The sequence below is a fragment of the Triticum dicoccoides genome, chromosome 1A (assembly GCF_002162155.2).
Source record: "Triticum dicoccoides isolate Atlit2015 ecotype Zavitan chromosome 1A, WEW_v2.0, whole genome shotgun sequence".
In the NCBI taxonomy this organism is placed as follows: domain Eukaryota; kingdom Viridiplantae; phylum Streptophyta; class Magnoliopsida; order Poales; family Poaceae; genus Triticum; species Triticum dicoccoides.
This window is the reverse complement of record NC_041380.1, coordinates 257,115,283-257,130,068: the sequence shown is the minus strand read 5'-3', so window position 1 is coordinate 257,130,068 and position 14,786 is coordinate 257,115,283.

Below are 14,786 nucleotides of genomic sequence, written 5' to 3'. Positions count from 1 at the left end.
GTGAAGTTTTCAAGTTTTGGGTAAAAGATTTGATGGATTATGGAACAAGGAGTGGAAAGAGCCTAAGCTTGGGGATGCCCATGGCACCCCAAGATAATCTAAGGACACCTAAAAGCCAAAGCTTGGGGATGCCCCGGAAGGCATCCCCTCTTTCGTCTACTTCCATCGGTAACTTTACTTGGAGCTATATTTTTATTTACCACATGATATGTGTTTTGCTTGGAGCGTCTTGTATGATTTGAGTCTTTGCTTTTTAGTTTACCACAATCATCCTTGATGTACACACCTTTTGAGAGAGACACACATGATTCGGAAATTGTTAGAATACTCTATGTGCTTCACTTATATCTTTTGAGTTATATAGTTTTAATCTAGTACTTCACTTATATCTTTTAGAGCACGGTGGTGGTTTTGTTTTATAGAAACTATTATTCTCTCATGCTTCACTTAGATTATTTTTAGAGTCTTAAATAGCATGGTAATTTACTTAAATAATCCTAATATACTAGGTATTCAAGACTAGTAAAAACTTTCTTATGAGTGTGTTGAATACTAAGAGAAGTTTGATGCTTGATGATTGTTTTGAGACATGGAGGTAGTGATATCAAAGTTGTGATAGTTGAGTAGTTGTGAATTTGAAAAATACTTGTGTTGGAGTTTACAAGTCCCGTAGCATGCACGTATGGTAAACGTTATGTAACAAATTTGAAACATGAGGTGTTCTTTGATTGTCCTCCTTATGAGTGGCGGTCGGGGACGAGCGATGGTCTTTTCCTACCAATCTACCCCCCTAGGAGCATGCGTGTAGTGCTTGGTTTTTGATGAGTTGTAGATTTTTGCAATAAGTATGTGAGTTCTTTATGACTAATGTTGAGTCCATGGATTATACGCACTCTCACCTTTCCATCATTGCTAGCCTCTTCGGTACCGTGCATTGCCCTTTCTCACATTGAGAGTTGGTGCAAACTTCGCCGGTGCATCCAAACCCCGTGATATGATACACTCTTTCACACATAAACCTCCTTATATCTTCCTCAAAACAGCCACCATACCTACCTATTATGGCATTCCCATAACCATTCCGAGATATATTGCCATGCAACTTTCCACCGTTCCATTTATCATGACACGTTCATCATTGTCATATTGCTTTGCATGATCATGTAGTTGACATAGTATTTGTGGCAAAGCCACCATTCATAATCCTTTCATACATGTCACTCTTGGTTCATTGCATATCCCGGTACACCGCCGGAGGCATTCATATAGAGTCATACTTTGTTCTAGTATCGAGTTGTAATCATTGAGTTGTAAATAAATAGAAGTGTGATGATCATCATTTTCTAGAGCATTGTCCCAAGTGAGGAAAAAAAGAGAAAGGCCATAAAAAAGAGAAGGCCCAAAAAAATGAGAGAAAAAGAGAGAAGGGACAATGTTACTATCCTTTTTACCACACTTGTGCTTCAAAGTAGCACCATAATCTTCATGATAGAGAGTATTTTGTTTTGTCACTTTCATATACTAGTGGGAACTTTTCATTATATAACTTGGCTTGTATATTCCAACAATGGGCTTCCTCAAATGCCCTAGGTCTTCATGAGCAAGCAATTTGGATGCACACCCACTTAGTTTCTTTTGTTGAGCTTTCATATATTTATAGCTCTAGTGCATCTGTTGCATGGCAATCCCTACTCCTTGCATTAACATCAATTGATGGGCATCTCCATAGCTCATTGATTAGCCTCGTTGATGTGATACTTTCTCCCTTTTTTGTCTTCTCCACATGACCCCCATCATTATATTATATTCCACCCATAGTGCTATATCCATGGCTCACGCTCATGTATTGCGTGAAGGTTGAAAAAGTTTGAGATTACTAAAGTATGAAACAATTGCTTGGCTTGTCATCGGGGTTGTGCATGATGAGAGCATTCTTGTGTGACAAAAATGGAGCATGACTAAACTATATGATTTTGTAGGGATGAACTTTCATTGGCCATGTTATTTTGAGAGAACATAATTGCTTACTTAGTATGCTTGAAGTATTATTATTTTTATGTCAATATTGGACTTTTATCTTGAATCTTTCGGATCTGAATATTCATACCACAATTAAGAAGAATTACATTGAAATTATGCCAAGTAGCATTCCACATCAAAAATTCTGTTTTTATCATTTACCTACTCGAGGACGAGCATGAATTAAGCTTGGGGATGCTTGATACGTCTCCAATGTATCTATAATTTTTGATTGTTCCATGCTATATTATATTCTGTTTTGTACATTATTAGGCTTTATTATACACTTTTATATTATTTTTGGGACTAACCTATTAACCGGAGGCCCAACCCAGAATTGCTGTTTTTTGCCTATTTCATAGTTTCGCAGAAAAAGAATATCAAACGGAGTCCAAACGGAATGAAACATTTGGGAATGTGATTTTTGGAATGAACTTGATCCAGAGGACTTGGACCCTATGTCAAGACATCACCAGGAGGCCACGAGGTAGGGGGGCACGCCTACCCCCCTGGGCGCACCCTCCACCCTCGTGGGCCCCCTGTTGCTCCACCGACGTACTCCTTCCTCCTATATATACCTACGTACACCCAAACTACCAGATACGGAGCCAAAACCCTAATTCCACTGCCGTAACTTTCTGTATCCACGAGATCCCATCTTGGGGCCTTTTCTGGAGCTCCGCCAGAGGGGGCATCGATCACGGAGGGCTTCTACATCAACACCATAGGCCCTCCGATGAAGTGTGAGTAGTTTACCTCAGACCTACGGGTCCATAGTTATTAGCTAGATGGCTTCTTCTCTCTTTTTGGATCTCAATACAAAGTTCTCCCCCTCTCTTGTGGAGATCTATTCGATGTAATCTTCTTTTGCGGGTGTGTTTGTTGAGACCGATGAATTGTGGGTTTCTGATCAAGTTTATCTATGAACAATATTTGAATCTTCTCTGAATTCTTTTATGTATGATTGGTTATCTTTGCAAGTCTCTTCGAATTATCAGTTTGAGTTGGCCTACTAAATTGATCTTTCTTGCAATGGGAGAAGCGCTTAGCTTTGGGTTCAATCTTGCGGTGTCCTTTCCCACTGACAGTAGGGGCAACAAGGCACGTATTGTATTGTTGCCATCGAGGATAACAAGATGGCGTTTATATCATATTGCATGAGTTCATCCCTCAACATCAGGTCATCTTGCTTAAATCATTACTCTGTTCTTATGAACTTAATACTCTAGATGCATGCTGGATAGCAGTCGATGTGTGGATTAATAGGAGTAGATGCAGGCAGGAGTCGGTCTACTTGTCTCGGACGTGATGCCTATATACATGATCATACCTAGATATTCTCATAACTATGCTCAATTCTGTCAATTGCTCAATAGTAATTTGTTCACCCACCGTAAATACTTATGCTCCTGAGAGAAGTCACTAGTGAAACCTATGGCCCCCGGGTCTATTTTCCATCATATTAATCTTCCAACACTTAGTTATTTTTATTGCCTTCTATTTTACTTTGCGTCTTTATCATAAAAAATACCAAAAATATTATCTTATCATATCTATCAGATCTCACTCTCATAAGTGACCGTGTATGGATTGACAACCCCTTATCGCATTGGTTGCGAGGATTTATTTGTTTGTGTAGGTGGGAGGGACTCGTGCATGGCCTCCTACTGGATTGATACATTGGTTCTCAAAAACTGAGGGAAATACTTACGCTACTTTGCTGCATCACCCTTTCCTCTTGAAGGGAAAACCAACGCAGTGCTCAAGAGGTAGCAGAGATGCATAGCAATGAGAGGGGGAGTGTGTCCATGTACCCTCGTAGACCAAAAGCGGAAGCATTAGCTTAATGCGGTTGATGTAGTCGAACGTCTTCTCGATTCAACCGATCAAGCACTGAACATACAACACCTCCGAGTTCTGCACACGTTCAGCTCGATGACATCCCTCAAACTCTTGATCCAGCAAAGTGTTGAGGGAGAGTTTCGTCAGCACGATGGCGTGGTGACGGTGATGGTGAAGTGATTCATGCAGGGCTTCGCCTAAGCACTACGACAATATGACCGGAGGAGTAAACGGTGGAGGGGGGCACCGCACACGGCTAAGAACAATTGATGTGTCTTAGAGGTGCGTGGGGGAGGAGGCCGGCCTAGGGGGCGCGCCAAGTGGGGGGAAACCCACTTGGACTCCTAGTCCTAGTCGCCCCCTTCCATCTATCGGAGGGGGAAAGGGGGAAGGAGAGGGAGAGGGAGAAGGAAATGGGGCCGCGCCCCTCCCCTAGTACAATTCAGACTCCCCATGGGGGGGGGGACTCCACCCCCTTGTGGCTGCCTTGCCTCTCCCCTATGGCCCATATGGCCCATTACTTCCCCCGGGGGGTTCCGGTAACCCCCCGGTACTCCGATAAATACCTGAAACACTCTGGAACCATTCGGGTGTCCGAATACTATCGTCCAATATATCAATCCTTACCTATCGACCATTTCAAGACTCGTCGTCATGTCCGTGATCTCATCTGGGACTCCGAACAATCTTCGGTCACCAAAACACATAACTCATAATACAAATCGCCATCGAACGTTAAGCGTGCGGACCCTACGGATTCGAGAACTATGTAGACATGACCGAGACACATCTCCAGTTAATAACCAACATAGGAACCTGGATGCTCATATTGGTTCTTACATATTCTATGAAGATCTTTATCGGTCAAGCCGCAATGACAACATACGTCATTCCCTTTGTCATCGGTATGTTACATGCTCGAGATTCGATCATCGGTATCTTCATACCTAGTTCAATCTCATTACCGACAAGTCTCTTTACTCGTTCCATAATGCATCTTCCCATAACTAACTCATTAGTCACATTGCTTGAAAGGCTTATCATGATGTGTATTACCGAGAGGGCCCAGATATACCTCTCCGATACTCGGAGTGACAAATCCTAACCTCGATCTATGCCAACCCAACAAACACATTCGGAGATACCTGTAGAGCATCTTTATAATCACCTAGTTACGTTGTGACGTTTGATAGCACATAAGGCATTCCTCCGGTATTCAGGAGTTGCATAATCTCATAGTCAAAGGAATATGTATAAGTCATGAAGAAAGCAATAGCAATAAAACTTAACAAACATTATGCTAAGCTAATAGATGGGTCTTGTCCATCACATCATTCTCCTAATGATGTGATCATGTTCATCAAATGACAACACATGTCTATGGTTAGGAAACTTAACCATCTTTGATTAATGAGCTAGTCTAGTAGAGGCATACTAGGGATACTTTGTATTGTCTATGTATTCACACATGTATCAAGTTTTTGGTTAATACAATTCTAGCATGAACAATAAACATTTATCATGATATAAGGAAATATAAATAACAACTTTATTATTAACTCTAGGTCATATTTCCTTCAGTCTTCCAGTTGCACTAGAGTCAGTAATCTAGATTACACTATAATGATTCTAACACCCATGGAGTCTTGGTGCTGATCATGTTTTGCTCGTGGAAGAGGATTAGTCAACGGGTCTGCCACATTCAGATCCGTATGTATTTTGTAAATGTCTATGTCTCCCTCCTTGACTTGATCACGGATGGAGTTGAAGCGTCTCTTGATGTGTTTGGTTCTCTTGTGAAATCTGGATTCCTTTGCTAAGGCAATTTCTCCAGTATTGTCACAAAATATTTTCATTGGACCCGATGCACTAGGTATTACACCTAGATTGGATATGAACTCCTTCATCCAGACTCCTTCATTTTCTGCTTCCGAAGTAGCTATGTACTCCGCTTCACATGTAGATCCCGCCACGACGCTTTGCTTGGAACTGCACCAACTGACAGCTCCACCATTCAATATAAATATGTATCCGGTTTGTGACTTAGAGTCATCCAGATCATTATCAAAGCTAGCATCGATGTAACCATTTATGACGAGCTCTTTGTCACCCCCATATACGAGAAACATATCCTTAGTCCTTTTTCAGGTATTTCAGGATGTTCTTGACCGCTGTCCAGTGATCCACTCCTGGATTACTTTGGTACCTCCCTGCTAAAATTATATCAAGGCACACATCAGGTCTGGTACACAACATTGCATACATGATAGAACCTATGGTTGAGGCATAGGGAATGACTTTCATTTTCTCTCTATCTTCTGTAGTGGTCGGGCATTGAGTCTGACTCAAGTTCACACCTTGTAACACAGGCAAGAACCCTTTCTTTGACTGATCCATTTTGAACTTCTTCATAACTTTATCAAGGTATGTGCTTTGTGAAAGTCCAAGTAAGTGTCTTGATCTATCTCTATAGATCTTGATGCCCAATATATAAGCAGCTTCACCGAGGTCTTTCATTATAAAACTCTTATTCAAGTATCCTTTTATGCTATCCAGAAATTCTATATCATTTCCAATCAACAATATGTCATCCACATATAATATTAGAAATGCTACAGAGCTCCTGTCGTGGGAGTAAGTCTGACAATAGAATAGGGGGTACGTAGGAGGAGGCAAGGTACTAGGTATGGCGAGGTTGTGCACGCAAGGTTTACGAGTTTCGGCCCTTCTCGGAGGTAGTAACAGCCCTACGTCTCGGTGCCCGGAGGCCTGGTCGACTGGATTATGCGTGGGAGTTACAGGGGGTGCGAACCCTTGTTCCAGAGGAGGGGGGTGGCTTATATAGAGTGCGCCAGGAACCCAGCCATCCCACGTTACACAGGGTTCAATGTACATTAAGACAGGGCGTTACTGGTAACGCTAGCTATAAAGAGCTATAAATGATCCTAAACACCACAGAGTGAATGCTTGACCGTTGCCATCCTAAGTGACTTTGGACTTTCCATGCTCAGAGTGATTTTTCATGTGGTCGAACGACTGTATACTGGTCGAGTGGAATTGGGGTATCCGAGTGGTATGTTCGGTCGAGTGGATTGCACTCTAATGTAATTTCAGTCGGTATCTTCTGTTAGTTCATGAATGTACTTGACTTTAGGGCAGCATCCTTGGGAAGGGCATCTAGGTCAGGCCTATTACCCCACCCTAGGTACATGTCATCTTCATTAGCACCCGAATGGATTGAGGTTCGAGTGAAGAAGGGTTGAAATTGATTCCGACTTGATTCTTATGCTTCAGAGGCATCTTACCTGAGTCTAGGAATCATGCTGAAACTTCAACCATATTTCAGTCGCCTTGATCGATTCAGAGGTCGTCGTGCGAACTATACTGACAATCTTCGAGTGTTGATATGGTACGAGATCTTTGGCGTGATTGGTTGCTCTGTAGTTCCTGGATCTCAAGGGATTAGAAATTTTGGGGAAGCCTGCGGGACGGAGCATGCCGCAGTAATCGGAGTGGTTAGATAGGGATGCCTCAATTTTCTGCCGCCTTTTTTTGGCACGTATCGGGCGGGCGACTGTTGCGGGATTTGATAAGATCTCTCGGGCCCACGAGTCAGCCACTCGGAATAGTCCCATAAAAGGCGTCGAGGCCGATTTGTTCACACAGTGCGCCTAATTCTCTCTCTTTTCTTCCTATGTTTCTCCACCGCGTCCTCCTCCACTCTCGTCATCGCCGCTCCGCCTGTGCGCAGTCCGCTGTGATGGGAAAGGACAAGACGGTGGCCCTGGAGCGCGCGAAGAAGGCGACGGCGATGACAAAGGGCAAGAAGATGAGTCGGGGATCGTCGTCATGGTCCAATTTGCCACCCGGCTGGATCATAGGGGATTGGATCCGGTCCATGATCCAGAAGGAAGACTTGGAGGATTTGGCCGGCACGGGCCTGATTGCTCACGGGTCTTGGAGGTTGCCGGGGAATGAGACCGAACCTCAGCCGCAAGAGGGTGAGTGCGTCCTCCTCGCAACTCATGTCGACCGTGGTTTTTCTTTGCCTCCGCATCCTTTCTTCCGGGGCTTCTTGAACTTCTTTGGTGCACAAATCCATCATTTCCCCCAAAACACCTTCACCTATCTTGCTGTGTATGTTTCTTTGTGCGAAAATTTCTTGGGCTGTCCTCCGCACTAGGGTCTCTTCAAGCACATTTTCACTTGCCGCTCCCAAACTATGAAGAAAGGACATCCGACTGACGAGAAGTCACACGTGATCCAAATGTGTGGGGGTTTTGGGATTCAGACTAGAGGTAGGAGCACCTTTCCTTCCATAACCCTTCCCGAGCCAGTTCGTGGATGGTACTCGACTTGGTTCTATTGCAAGGACGTCCCGACTCTGGGTCAGTCGATCGGTCTTTCCCCTTTCACCATGGACCGACCCCACCAACCTTCCTCATTGACCGTGACTCTGGAGGAGAAAGGTGAAGTTTCTCATTTAGTCGACCAGGTTGTCCGATTAGTCAAGGAGGGGGTGACTGGCATGGACTTGCAGGAAGTGTTCCTCATTGATGTATCCAGCCTCTCCAAGCCCGCGACCATCCAATGTGGATGTATTCGGGCGTTGATGACACCACTTGGGTCCACCTAGAGGAGGTCACTAAGGAGATAGTGGCTCAGTGGCTGCGAAGCATAACTGGGAACAAGGACAACTCCAGAGGGTCCAGGAGGGTCCTACCATTTGATGCTGAGCATGAGCCAGAAGAGGTAAAGCTCCAAATGCCGAGTGTTTTCTTTCTTTGACTCACAGTTGCTCTTAAATGCGATAGATGTTTGTTGACTTGTGCTTTTCAGATCTACAACAAGATGTATTTGATGCCAAACGGAGAGCAATTTCAGGAAGGAGAGGAGAGCACGGAAGAGAACGGCGACTAGCAATCCCCAGATGACCATGACGATGACAGCGACGACTCAGACGGCAGTGAGGAGGCCGACTCGCCACCCCGCTCAGAACGTCGATCCAAATAGTCCCAAGACCCGGCAGGTGGGCATGGCAAAGCAGTCCCTTCAAGCGTACAAGCGCAAAAGCGCACTCAGACTTCATCCCCGAAACCGTCTGAAAAGGCTGCTAAGCAGCCTAAGGTCGCTCCCTCGAAGCCTCGGAAGGCTTTTCCCAAGATCAAGGTGGATGTTCCTGTCGCCTCTGCGTAAGTGTTTTGCTTCTCCACTTTGCCTTCCATGCTCTTCAGTCGACTCATCTACTTGCTTGACCGAGCGAGATTCTGGAACTGTCAGTGCGGCTACCTCTGGGACGTCTATGGATGTTGACAAGGGGCAAGACGACGAAGAGAGTGTAGATGCGGCCACTTCACGGGCAGGTACAACTCCATAGCATTGTCCTCACTTTATCAATTGTTCCGTGGTCGACTAAGTTCTTGCGCTTGAATGTTTTGCAGCGTCACTGAATGTTATTGAACTTCCAGATGACGACAACCATGAAGACGTGCCTCAGAGGAACACGGGAAGAAAAGGAAGGACTTCGAGTAGGAGGGTGCCTGCTAACAAAGCGTCTCAGTCGGCTCCAACACCAGAACCAGTCATCCAGTAATCCAGGGATCCAGGTCGGGCTTCTGTTTCATTCGCCGATCCTATGTCAACTGATTGTTCTTCAACGTTGACTTCTCAAGTCCCTGCCCCGTCCGTGTGACTCCATGCTTCAGATCCCTTTGCTGCCTCGTCTGTTCCACCGACTTTGCTCTTTCTCACCCATCACGTCCCAGAGGACCAAGTAGGCGCTGCCAAGGAGGCTATACGCCAAGCAGGCCTTATGATGGAGCAAATGAAGGTGGTGCACGAGGCCAGCAAGGCTGCAAATGATGCCAGCTCTATCGTTCAAACCAACGTCCAGGTGAGTTGATTTCCGACTGGTCTTTTAGCTTGAACTTTGCTCTGTTAGGATATGGTACTTGAAAACTGCTCCTTTATTATTCATAAGATGTCCGTGGGATTTACGTTTTCAAACCTTTAATGTGCATCTATCATGAGTCTGCACCTTGCATCTGCTCACCCAGTGGGTGTCTTTTTTCACTTTGTAGCTTTGTCAGTTGACTCGCCCAATCTTTGTCGAGTGAACCCTTGAACCAGTGGGGGCACGCTAAGTGCACAAACTGGGTGTAGTCCCCGAGACCGCCACCGAATGTTTGATTCGGCGGGGGTCTTTCCAAAGAGTTGTTTTGCCATGGGAGTCTTAGAACCTGTTTGTAGCATATTCACTCGGATCCGGATGGATCTCAGCGAGTGAATTCCGAGCCAGTGGGGGCATGCTAAGTCCCCAAGACCGCGGTCGGCTGCGGGCAGTCGGCGTTGGTCTGAGTGTAAATGTTGTTGCTGTTTTACTCCTTCCACTCTGACTGAACGGACCATGTTGAGTGGGAAGTTGTACCAGTGGGGGCACGCCAAGTGCACCCACTGGGTGTAGTCCCCGAGACTACTATTGAATGTTTGATTCGGTAGTAGTCTTAGAACTCTTTTTACCATAATAATTTGAGCTTGTATCTTATCACTCCGGAGCGATCGATCTTTGTTTCTGTTGACTGACGTGTCTCATCTGTTGACTATAGAAATCTTGTGAGCTCGGAGCCCAGTTTGCTGAATTGGAGAGGAAACAAATCCAACTCAATCTCGACCTAGAGTTGGCCAAGGAGAATTTGTAGAAGGCTAAGGATGAAGCAGCTGTCATGGGAGGTAATAACTTGTTGACTGTTCGCCTTGTCCTCTTTTCCTTTTCGTCTTTTGAACCGAGTGACTCCACTCGAACAGATGTGCATAGTGAAAACAGACAACTCGAAGCTCGTCTGAAGAATGTTATTTCTTTAGACAAAATGAAGCAGGCTCTGGAGCAGAAGGATCTTGACCTCGTAGCAGCACAGAAGACAGCGTGGGAGAAAACCGAACTCATTGACAAGAAGCTGGCTTTAGTCGGCAAGTTGGAAGAAGAAAACGCCAAGATGAAGACTGCCATTGACGAAGCAAACAAAGAAGTTGTGTAGCTGAAGAAGGACAAGGTGGCCTTGACTGAAAAAGTCGGAGATCTCACTCGGAGGAGAGATGACCTGGAGACTTATCTAGGAGGCCTTGCCAAGAAGATGTTCCTTACACTCGAAGGTACCTTTCCTTGTCTGATTGATTTGCAACCGTTGACTCATCATGTGAATGTCAACTCATTATTCTTCTGCGTGCGCAGAGTTCTGTCAAACTTTCGAGGAAGAGACTAGGCGGATTGAGATGAACCTGGACCCCATTAACTCCCCCATCAAGGATAAAGCTGTGATGAACGTGCTGCGACTGGAACCTTGCCTCGCTAGTGTTATGGAGTATCTTGCACGACTGCAAGTGGCGGTGTCATGGATCGATACAGAGATCTGGCCAGGAGTGACGTTCCAAAACGACCTTGAGTCTCTGATGACTCGACTCAATGAAATCCCTGGTCGAGTGCAGGCGTGGAAGAAGTCCTGTGCTCGCTGCAGCGCTGGTGTGGCTCTGTCTCTGGTCCGTGTTCATTACAAAGAAGTTAGACAAGAGAAGCTGGCGGCTTTCAAGGTCGCAAATACCAAGAGGCTTCAATTCCAATCCTTTATGGAGACCTTCATCGAGGCTGCTACTCGCATCGCAGATGGAATCGACCTGGACTAGTTCATCGAGCCAGCTAGTCCTTCTCCTGCCGAGTGAAAAACTTGATAGCTTGATTTAATTTGCCTCGGGATGCCGAGTGATTTTGAGATCGTTAAACTCTTTCAGGCTTGATGCTCGAGTACTTCTGCTGGTGGTTCAGAACTTTCATGGATCTTATTCGAACTTGGTTTTTTTTCTTCTGAATGCAGTTGCTTTGTGTTCATCACCTTTGAGTTTTTTTACTTTGAGTGAATTGAGAATAATAACTGAAACTCCGAGTGGATGGTTCGCTCCCCACTTGGAGTTGACGTTGTACTTGTGGTGCAGCTCCAAGTACAACCAGACGTTGTACTTGTGATGCAACTCTTAGAGCAGCCAGTCATTGTATTTGTGGCGTAGCTCTGAGTGCTACCGGACATTGTACTTGTGACGCAGCTCCGAGAGTAGCCACTCATTGTATTTGTGGCGTAGCTCCGAGTGCAACCAGACATTGTACTTGTGGCGCAACTCTGAGTGCAACCAAACGTTGTATTTGCGGCGCAGCTCCGAGTGCAACCAAGTCGCTGAGTGGGAGGGTTGCTCTCCACTCGGAGTAGTTTTTTAACTTAGGCGAGTACGGGATCACAGCTAAGCCCCCTAGTGGGAGGGTTTCTCTCCACTCGGAGTAGTTTTTTGAACTTAGGTGAGTACGGGATCATACCTAAGCCCCCGAGTGGGAGGGTCGCTCTCCACTCGGAGTAGTTTTTTGAACTTAGGTGAGTACAGGATCACAGCTAAGCCCCCGAGTGGGAGGGTCGCTCTCCACTCAGAATAGTTTTTTAACTTAGGCGAGTACGGGATCACACCTAAGCCCCCGAGTGGGAGGATTGCTCTCCACTTGGAGTAGTTTTGTCACTTAGGCGAGTTTGGGGTCGCACGTAAGCTCCCGAGTGGGAGGGTTGCTCTCCACTCAGAGTAGTTTTCTAACTTAGGCGAGTTCGTGGTTGCAGCTATGTCGGATGTGAGGTTCCGGCAAACCCTTAAGGTTCTAACACTGGGGTGCGCACGAAGTCTTTTCCTCCCACCGATCTATGCCCTAGCTCACTAGATCTCACAGAAGAACTCGACGCACTCGCAACATAGAAAGACACAAGACTTATACTTGTTCGGGCCACCGTTGTGGTGTAATACCCTACTCCAGTGTGGTGGTGGTGGATTGCCTCTTGGGCTGATGATGAACAATACAAGGGGAAGAACAGCCTCCTGAGGTTGAGGTGTTTTGTGCTTGGCTAACTTGTGTGGGTGAGAGTGGACTGGATTCGTCATCCTTCCCTCCCCCTTTCTCTCTATCTCTCCCTATCTCTCTCTCGTCCCTCTTTTTCGTCCCCTCTATGGTGGTGGCTAACTCTATTTATATAGGCCCTGGCCCTCTTCCCAAATACTGAGCGGGAAGGGAGCCGACAATGGCGGGCAAATTTGAAGGGGGACAACTAGTACAAGCCATCCTGACAAAAGGTGGTCTCCGCCTGCGAAAGGCTCTGGTGGTGAAGCCGTCTTCGGCTCCACGATGACCTCCGTCTTGCCGTCCTTCTGGTCTTGGTCTTGTTGCACCGATATGGCAACCTTTGCCTGATGCCTCGGTATTCCTCGCCTGCGCTGGCTTCCTTAGCACCAAAGAGGAAACAAGGACGCTGCGCGCGTTGGCGCCCGCCTGGTGTCGATCGTCATGGCTCACGTCACTAGAGCCTCGTGAGGTTTGCCTCGCCTTGATATCTCCGCTCCTCGTGAGCCTACCCGACTAGGTCACTCCAGAGGAGGTCTTGTGTTGTCCGCCTCGCGAGGCTTGGCCCCTCGCAAGGGTCTTGGATGCCTTGCTGATGAAGATGGGTCGTATGGCCTGCTGGCTTAGCCACGCAGCGGGCCGCAGGCAAGCAAGCCTGGGGACCCCTGTTCCCAGGACGCCGACAGTAGCCCCCGGGCCCAAGGTGCGCTCGGGCTTGGCTTCGCGGCAAAGCCAAGGGCCAAGTACTGAGCACCGCGGGTCCCAAAAGCCCGTGGCCTCGTTTGACGTGTGGCGGTTGATTGGATGTGGGCGTCTCCACTTCCCCACGCTGCCCTTGAATCCGCCTGGCTATGCGGCCCCCGCCTCTTACATAGTTATTCTTCCATCGCCGCGCCTGGCTCTTCCAATCTCCCTGCTTCCTCGAGGCCCTGCTCCGTCCTCCCAATCTGATTTGCGCTCCACCCGCTTCACCGCCATGATGCCGAAACAAGCCGAGAAGGGGAAGAAACCTCTGTCCTCGCCAACTGCGCCTCCATCCTTCGAGCCGGCGCTCGGCCAGCCCCGGGTGCTCAACGACGAGGCCATGGAAAAGGTGCGCCCCATGCTTGCCTCCAGTTTCAACGAGTGGGGAGCGACGACAGCTTGGCCCGCGTCTCGCACTCGCATGGCTCGGGCAGTCACCGAGGTTCCGATCTTCATTGAGGCCCTCTGGGCTGGCCTGATTCCTCCCTTCTCTGCCTTCTTCAACGCGGTGCTTGAGCAATATCAGATCCACATGCTCCATCTTGACCCTCAATCTGTGACCCTTCTTTCCGTCTTCGCCTTCTTGTGCGAGACCATGGTGGGCATCGCTCCTTCCGTGGCACTCCTCCGCCACTTCTTCTCGTTGCACCTCACCGGTCCCCAGCAGAGCTTGGGGTGCGTGAGCTTCCAGGCCGTGGCTGCGGCGGCATGCGCGGGGATCGACTTTGAGCTGCCTTCATCCACGAGCGAGTTCCATACACGATGGGTGTTTGTTGACGCCGGCGTGCTCAACCCTCTGCTCTAATCTCCGGTGGGGCCTGCTATTCCAAACTCCGGCTGGGGTCATCAGAAGATCGTGAGCCCCTGCCTTGCCCCTGTCTGGGTCAGGCTGAGGTGGTCGAAGGACCTCGGCATGACTGCACCCATGGTGGTGAGGGAGTTCGTTAGGCGTCGAGTCGCTCCACTTCAGCACCACTCCCGCCCGATGTGGGACTTGCTCCGCAGCCAGGACAACATGAGGTTTGGAGGAGGGGCTTCCTCTTGCGGCGTGGCAAACAGTGCTCACGGTCCTATCAGGTGTCCCTCTGCTGGATGAGATGCCCAGGAACAGCTGCCTGTTGTACCGCTGCGAGAACAAAGTCACATTTGCCGCGAGCATGCCTTCCTTTGATGAGTGGGGGCTGCGCCCAATCGGCTTGACGGGGCCCCGCGAGAACCCCGTCATCGTGGTCCCCCTCCTTGCCGCCGGTGCCGAGCTCGCTCC